The following is an 8,465-nucleotide window of genomic DNA, read 5'->3' on the forward strand; positions in this document are numbered from 1 at the left end:
GGCATATCTAATACACTGTGAATAAATGTTTGTGATCAACATCAGCTATTGTTAACAGAGACCAGGAATCACAGTTTTAAAAAAAATACCTTTCGTATTCTAAATATGATAATAAATGTAAACATGTACTAAACGCAGAACATCAACTAAATTACAGAGAAAACATAAGAACATGACTACATGTGAAAGCCAGAAATATCACCATTGTGAGAGCTAGAAGGAGACCATTTTTTCATCATCTTCCTTATTACCTGACTTTTAGGATGCAAGAGCATCATAATTGAGAAGAAGATTTGCTCCCTGGGGGAGTCTATGATAAATTCAGTGTATAAAATAAAATCAGAAGAATTCTAGGGAAGCTCTTCCTGGGATACATGTCATTCTTTAAAAAGGAAGAAATGATTGTAGCTCTTACCCCTAGCAGCTTGGCAATGAGCTAGAATGTTATTAAGACATCTGTCAAAAACAGCTCAGTTAGCAGGAGTGAAGCTATGGAATGTGTCCTTAGGGGATTTTCAAACCAATGCCATTAATGTAATATTACAAAATAGGAAACAAAATGGACAACACACAAATAAAGGATATAGGCAAAACAAACCCATTATCAGCTGTAGAGTGAGACCCAGAAATTTCAGGCTGTATGATCCTTCAAGGGGTGACTCATGATACCTGAAACATGTAAATGAGGCCAGGAGAAGAAAAAATAAAACAGCAGAGAGACAAAAGGAGTCTGTTTCTCAGGCATTAAAAACAAAATTCCATTTTTGCTTCCAAGGACAAGCAATGAATATATGAGAATGGACTCTTTCATCTCAACCGTGTCCCAGTTCTCAGCAGGGCCCAAAGAGCTTTGGTCTAACAGTGCCATTTCCAGCCTCTTGGTTCCCACCGTGGTACAGGCTGTTCATGGCAGAAGAGAGGCAGGGCTGTTCAAGGCAGGGCAGGGATCCCAAAAGCATATCAGGAGAAGTACCATGACATTAGAGGGCCAAAGCACTCCAATCCCTAACAGCCCTTTAATTTATCCTCCATCTATCTAATGGCACACATTTGGCCTCCACTGCCCTGGACCACCCTCCCAGGATCACAGCCCAGGTATCCGAGCAAAGAGTTTGGCCTGGTGCTTCCTTATAGTTTCGGGTCCTCTTTCACTCCCATTCTTTGGCTTCAAAATGAGTACAAATTGACAAAATCGAATCACGTCTGCTTGGCACCGACCTTGGCAAACAGATAACACCAGCAAAGCCAGGTCCACGTTTATTCTTCCCCACGTTCATTGGCATGCCAAGTTCCAAGATGGAAATTTGTTTCTCCTGCAGTTTTATGACATTTCTACTGCCTGATTATCCCACTTCATGGCAATCTGCATCATTACAGGCCTGTGGCAAATGAAACAAACTGACATAAAATGTCGGGAAAATCCTAAATCGTGGCTCTGTCTGGCTTGCTTGAAGGACGAAACTGGGGTTGAATTCAGATGGCCTGGTTCATTTGCAACAAACAGTCCGGCAGGCCTTAACCGGTGCCACTGGCTCGCACATGGGGCTGCGTGGTGACTACTGAATGAGGCAAACTAATAGAATTTTTTTCTGAGGCACTAAGCAAGTCTTCAGTAAAGAAAAACACATTGATTCCAAAGTTGTTTATACCAGCTAAATAGAACCCCTATAGCTTTTCCCATGCAGCCCACATTAGAGCTAAATTAACAGCCCTCCTATGTATCCATTCTACCAGCACCAGACAAAAGTGCTTTCACCATTAGGAATATAAGTTGCCTCAGTCTAAATCTTGATACAGAAGATTGTCTTTCTCATTTAACTGCCTAGCTATCAAAAGTTATAATATCAGGCATAGACAAGGCTTTAAAGAAACAAATGAAAGGTCACAAGTAATTGCTGCATTTTAATTCGGTGGTGATATGTCGTTAGTTTTAAAGTAAAGGAATGGGAGCCTGATGGTTTAGACATGCAAAAATGAGAGATTCAGGAAGGCTAACAACTTTGGTAATTATTATGATCCTCGTTGATCACAATCTTGGCTCTGCTTTTGCAAACCTCTCCTGTGAGTAAATTCACGAGAGGAGAAGCTTCATAGTAAGAAACTCTCTTGGCTCACAACATGCAAGATTCATCTGGACAATGAGGCCAGAATAAAAGCAGTGGAATTTTATTTCTTATAACCTCCTATATTTCACATCCTCCTAGCCTCCAAGTCACCTCAATGTTCTGACCGAAGACATCTGCAGTGGATACTCAGCTCTTCCTATACACGAGGCAAGTCTTTCAGAGGCACCCTCCCTTCCCCCAACCCCACCTCCATTAGAGAGGTTTCTAGTGTCATTTCAAAGAAATAGAGGAGAATGCCCAGATGTGAAGAGAACCTGACAAAGGAGATTCAGAGTCCTGAGTACAGGATTAAAATCAAGGGGGACAAGCTGTATCAAGAACTTAGGATCAAGACAATTGTAAAGATTCTAGAAAGCAGGGAGTTTTGTGGAGTCTGGTTTTACTTTATTTAAAATATACACACACAATTTCATGTAATACTTGACTAAAAGAAAGTAATTAAATTCACAATGATCATTTACTGAGCATTTAATATGTGCTAAGCACTGTCCTGAGTTTAAATGATTATTTGATTTGATCAATCCATCTCTCTCTCACACACACACACACACACACACACGTTAGCCACTTCCTGATAAGTAACTTAATGCTTACAGAGACTAAACCACTTCTTCAAAGATGGATAGGTAGTCAGAGGCAGAGCTAGAATCTGAACCATGATCTAGGCTCACCATTAATCCCATGCGCTCTACCACTTTGCCACACAACTGCATTATAAAAATCAAGTTTTCTGCTAAATTAATATTATTATTAGTCCAACAATAAACTCCACAGGATTAAAGATCCTTGCATAATAAGAAGTATCTCACATTTGACTTCTCCTGGATGATTTTTATGATTCATTAGTATAGCTTTTCTTCTTCTAACTTGTTTATTCTCTTCTATTTCACTCTCACTTGCTAGACAAACTGTCATATTCTCTCTTTACAGAATGAAAAATTTTGACTCTGGATTTCACTTTCCATCTTGAGTTTGCTCATTTCTGAGGTCACAAGAGCTGCGCCTGATAAGCCAAGCCCATAACACGAAGCAACATAAAGTTCTTGGGTATTTGCTATTTACAGCAGTTTGAATTCACGTTGAGTGACAAATAAATGTGCATATTTCCAAACTATAAATATTTATTCTGATGTTTCCTTAGATTTCACATGTTATTTTTCTTTTGATTTCTAGAGAAGGAAGCATAGAATAATTTCTAGAAATCCACATGGTCTTGAACCCAGAGGACCTGATTTGCAGCTTCTCAAGCATATGTTATGAACCTATATATTACATACAGATTTTCAAACAGCCCTTTGACATACATTACATATTCAACCTCCTCTCTAAACGAATCACTGAGCTAAAATTCTTTAGTAACTCGTATTGTGAGAAGCCACTGAAATTTTGGGCTTTATTTGTTATAGCCGCCAACGTTATCCTAACTAATTTAACTTGCAAAGAGCTTAGCATAGAGTATGGCACATAATATGCTCCAGAATTTTTGTATATCTTTCACAACAATCTAAACACTAGGATCAGACTTAGGATGTAAAAATTTCCAAAATGACTCCAGCTTTGATTCACCTTTTGGTTCAAGCATCTTCATTAAGCATTTCCTGAGAACCTATTATATTCTTGCCAAAACTCTGGGTTCTGGCTATATAGTGGTCACCAGGACAACCACACTCCTACCTTCACAGAGATTTTATTCTAGTCTGGTAAGGCACAAAATAATTATGTAAATGCTGTACAAATAGACAAGATCCTTTCAGATAGATTGTGATAGAGAACGGCCTGGGGGTAGGAAAAGCCATTTTAGATAGGAATTTTGTAGAGTTTTTCTGAAGATGAAAAACAATGGGAATAGCTAACTTAGTGCAATGTACTCATACTGGGTCACCTTAACTGAGCTTGAAACTACATTTCCCAGAATTCTCTTCCTTGCATAGTTCCAGGTTAACATGGGACACAAGAGACATTTTACAGAGATTTGGAAGGTGGGACTGAAACAGCCATATTCTTTGTGCTCAGAAGGGCAGTGCAGGACACAGAACACTGTGGCAGCTCACAAATGCTGTTGCTGATCTGCTGCCTCACTTTGTGGGGCAATTGTCTAGCAAAGTGGGGCAATTGTCTAGCCTGCTGCTTCTTCAGCTCCCACAGGACACCCACATCATTGCAGTGGGAGGACCAGAGGTAGGGAGATAGCAACATGGCTTCCAGCTCATCCTTGTGTGTTCTCCTCTATCCCAATCTCCCCCATTTTACATCCATCTTTCTTTCCTGATATTTTTTTCCCTGATGACTTCAAGGCCAACATCAGATACAGGAGCAGCAGCCATTCAGAAATTATATTAAGTCAGTCCCCTTTGATAAAGCCATATTCTTATCATTTCTAAAGTTCTATTTCTTTGGTCAAACCCATGTGCTTCCTATACACATGTGCATATTCTCTATGGAAAGTGCATACAGCTACGGGTTTTCTAAGATTATCTCATTTAATCCTCACAGCAACCATGAAATGTGTACTACTATTATCCCCATTACAGATGAAGAAACTAGGCTCACCAAGACCAAGTGACCCTCCCTGTGTCACACTCCTAAATGAGTGATGAAGCTGAAACTCAAACGCTGGGAACATGATAAAGAGAGTGCAAAAGTTTAAATGTTATACTGCCATCTTTAGTTATGCTCCTTGGCGTGGTTCTGTAAGGTTTAGACGTTTACTAAGTGTTCTTTTCATCAGGGACTTAGCTCAGAAGAAGTTCGGGGCTCAAAACTGAGAAAATGCACTTGATCAGGGAACAGAATTTTTGAGATGGAAAGAGATTTAAAAATCATTGAGCCCAATTATATATAAAAGAAGATAAATCTCAGAGAATAGATTGTGCGAGTTAAGCAAAGTCTCTTGATGAGGAGTTTCTGCCTAAACTCTGTGGCCTTCTGCCACACCACACTCCAAACGTGAGCAAACTGAGGTTCACCTTCAATACACAGTAATGCAGGGATCTGGGACATAGCATGGAGCATCTCCTGAGCCTTTAGAACTTTAGATTTGTTTATGGTATGTAACTATCTCTCTAGTGTCCTTTGGCCTAAGAGAAATAACTCTATTTCATTATTCCTGTGATGTAAGAGCCCTTTCTGGTGTAATTCAAGTCTCTGGACTTACACTCAATTACACTTCAGCTGGAGGTACGATTAGGAAAATCCCTTACAATAATTCTGCTAATAGTTTCCAGCAAACTTCAACCTGGAGCGACATTTGAATGAATTTATCTGTAGTGGGCTTCTGCAAGAATCAGTAAGTCATTCTGATTCATTCTCATTTTCTAGAGGAAAGTATTTATTTTCTAAGATGAGACTGAAGAGAAATGGGAATCATTTGTATGGGATGAATCGTAGCTTGCTGATTAAGATTACCTCCTTTTCCTTTATTACTCCTGAAGGATGAAACCATGGGAATTTTGGAACTTGAAGCTACAGATTTCTTCTTGGGATCTTTCCAAAATCTTAGAGAACCACTAAATATCCCTACGGGATTCTAGTAATTTGCACCATTTTGACGTTAGAATTTTATCTGGAAAAATAGTTTGAAAACCCAGCTGGTTGAAAATCAGACCATGCTTCATCTGCTAGTAAATAAATACATGAAAATGTTTCCAGAAAAATAATCAATTCTCTTATATCCTCCAGTGAAAATAAATAGCAAAAATACAAGTCATCATTTTAAGAGAGATGAAGTTATTAACTGGTAACTCAAATCTATGATTTTTTAAATAATGATCAATTTCTTACAACAGCGGAAGGGTATACAAAAGTAAAAATTCTCCTGAGGAATTTAGATTACAGACAAACCCCAAAAGATCAGAGGTCCCTGTGAGACTATGCCCATTCATTTCTACCTTATGGAGACCATAATGCAATTGGAATGAATTTGCGTCTATAAGTTTGGAAGACACAACAACTAAAATTTTAGAACATCCCACTAGAAATTCTTTACTCTAACTGGGAATTAATCCTTATAGGATTGAAATAGCATATAAGTTTGTTTCCTTTGACAGATAGTTATAAAAAACGGAAAATTGAGGTTCCCAGGAGTCAATTATAAAACCTGTTTGACTGTCCTGGGGGATTAATAATTATGCACCCAGTTCCAACGTGATTTTTCCCCCCCGCACCACTAAGCAATTCTCGGATACCAGCTGGGTGTCCTTCAATTCAACTCAATTCTGACACTATCTATCCAGAAATAGCAATAGATTTCACAGGTTAAAGGCTCAGTCTCACAAAATCGTCCGCCACTTCAAATGTCAATCACAAGCCCAGGTTGTTACCTGTGTTTCTGATCAACTGGCTATAAATTAGAGGTTCCCATAACCCCTTCCTTGGGCTCGATTAATTTGCTTGAGCAGCTCACAGAACACAGGATGCTGGTTTACTCACTATATTACCGGTTTATTACAAAGGATATTAAAGAATACAAATCAACACCCAGATGAAGAAATACATAAGGCAAGATATGGGGTCAGGGCACAGAGTTTCCATGGCCTCTTCAGAATGCACCACTCTCCCCAAATCTCCCAATGTTCACCCACTGGGAAGCTCTCTCAACTCTGTCCCTTTGGGTTGTTATGGAGGCTTCATTACCTAAGCATGATTGATTAAACCACTGGCCATCGGCGACTGAACTCCATCTCAAGTCCCTCTCCCCTCCCCAGAGGTCACAGGGGTGGGACTGAAAGTTCCAACCCTATAATTACATGGTTGGTTCCTCAGGTGACCATCCCCCAACCCTGGGTGCTTTCCAAAAGTCACATCATCAGCATCACGAAAGACATCTTTATTGCTCTTGTTACACAGAAAATTCCAAGGGTTTTAGGAACTCTTTGTGCCAGAAATGAGGACAAAAACCAAATACATATTTCTTTTGATAAATCACAGTATCACACGAATAGACCTCTGAACAGACTACTGAAATACCATGATCTTTCCCTGGGGTGCAGCCTCCACTCTAGCCAAATTTTATCATCAGTCTTAGCTACTAGAGATTACGGAAAGCTAAGATGATAGCAATTCAACATTTAGAAAAATTATTTTTGTCTAATTTAGAAATATTTTTGAAAAATTATAAAAATATTACAAAAATACATACCCACCAAAGTTAATGCATTTTAACATCTTGCTATATTTGCTGTAGTTTTTTTCTTTCCTTACAGACACAGCTAAAGCCCAATCATATTTCCTCTACCCTCCTTTCCTTCTACCCCTCTAAAGGGTACTGCAGTCTGTAAGTTGGTATATCTTACTCCCATGCATGATTTTCAATATTAAGTTAATATGTAGGAATTCGTTAAAAATATATAGTATTGTTTTGCGTAATTTTTAACTTATTGAAATGACATTCTGTACCAGAATTTCTCAACCTTGGCTCTATTGATATTTTGGGTCATGTATTAGTTTCCTATTGCTGCTGTAACAAATCACCCAAAACTCAGTGGCTTGAAACAACACCAATTTATCCTCTTACAGGTCTGGAGGTCAGAAGTGTGAAATGAGTCTTACAGGTCTAAACTCAAGGTGTCAGTAGGGCTGGTTCCTTCTGGAGGCTCTAGGAGAGAATTCATTTCCTTGCTTCTATCAAATTCTAAAGGGTATCCTCATTCCTTGGCTCGTGGCCTTGCATCACATAGCCTTTTTTCCACCTGCTTTCATCATCACATTGCCTTCTTCCTTCTTTGCCTTCTTATTGCCCTCTTATAAGGACACTTACAATTATACTTACCCAGAGTCCATCAGGATGATCTCCCCATTTTAAGACCTTTAATTTAACCACATGTGCAAAGTCCCTTTTGCCATAGAACACAGAACTCACAGGTTTCAGGGATTAGTATATGGACATGTTTGGGAACCATTACTGAGCCTACTACAGTCCAGATAATTCTATGTTCTGAAGGGGGCTGTCCTGGACATTGCCAAAGGTTTAGAATCCCTGGTCTCTTTCCACTACATGCCAGTAACACTCAAGTTTTGACAACCAAAAATGCCTCCAGACATTGCCAGATATCTCCTGGGGGGCAAAATCACAGCAGTTGAGAACAGTTCGTCACTTGGTATTTTTAAATTCTACATTGCATTTGAGAATTATCAATGTCAGAACATTAACACCTAGTTCATTAATTTTAAGTGCTTCATAATATTCTGTTGAATGAATAAAAGCTTTTTTCCCTCAATTTTTTCTTCTATTACAAACAATGCTTCACAAATAATCTGAACCTGTCTCATAAGCATGAGCAAAGTGCTTCTTTATGCTAAAGCAATGGTTCTCACCCTCTGACTTGATCAGAAACACCTGGA

Source organism: Delphinus delphis, chromosome 6 (assembly GCF_949987515.2).
Source record: "Delphinus delphis chromosome 6, mDelDel1.2, whole genome shotgun sequence".
NCBI lineage: Eukaryota > Metazoa > Chordata > Mammalia > Artiodactyla > Delphinidae > Delphinus > Delphinus delphis.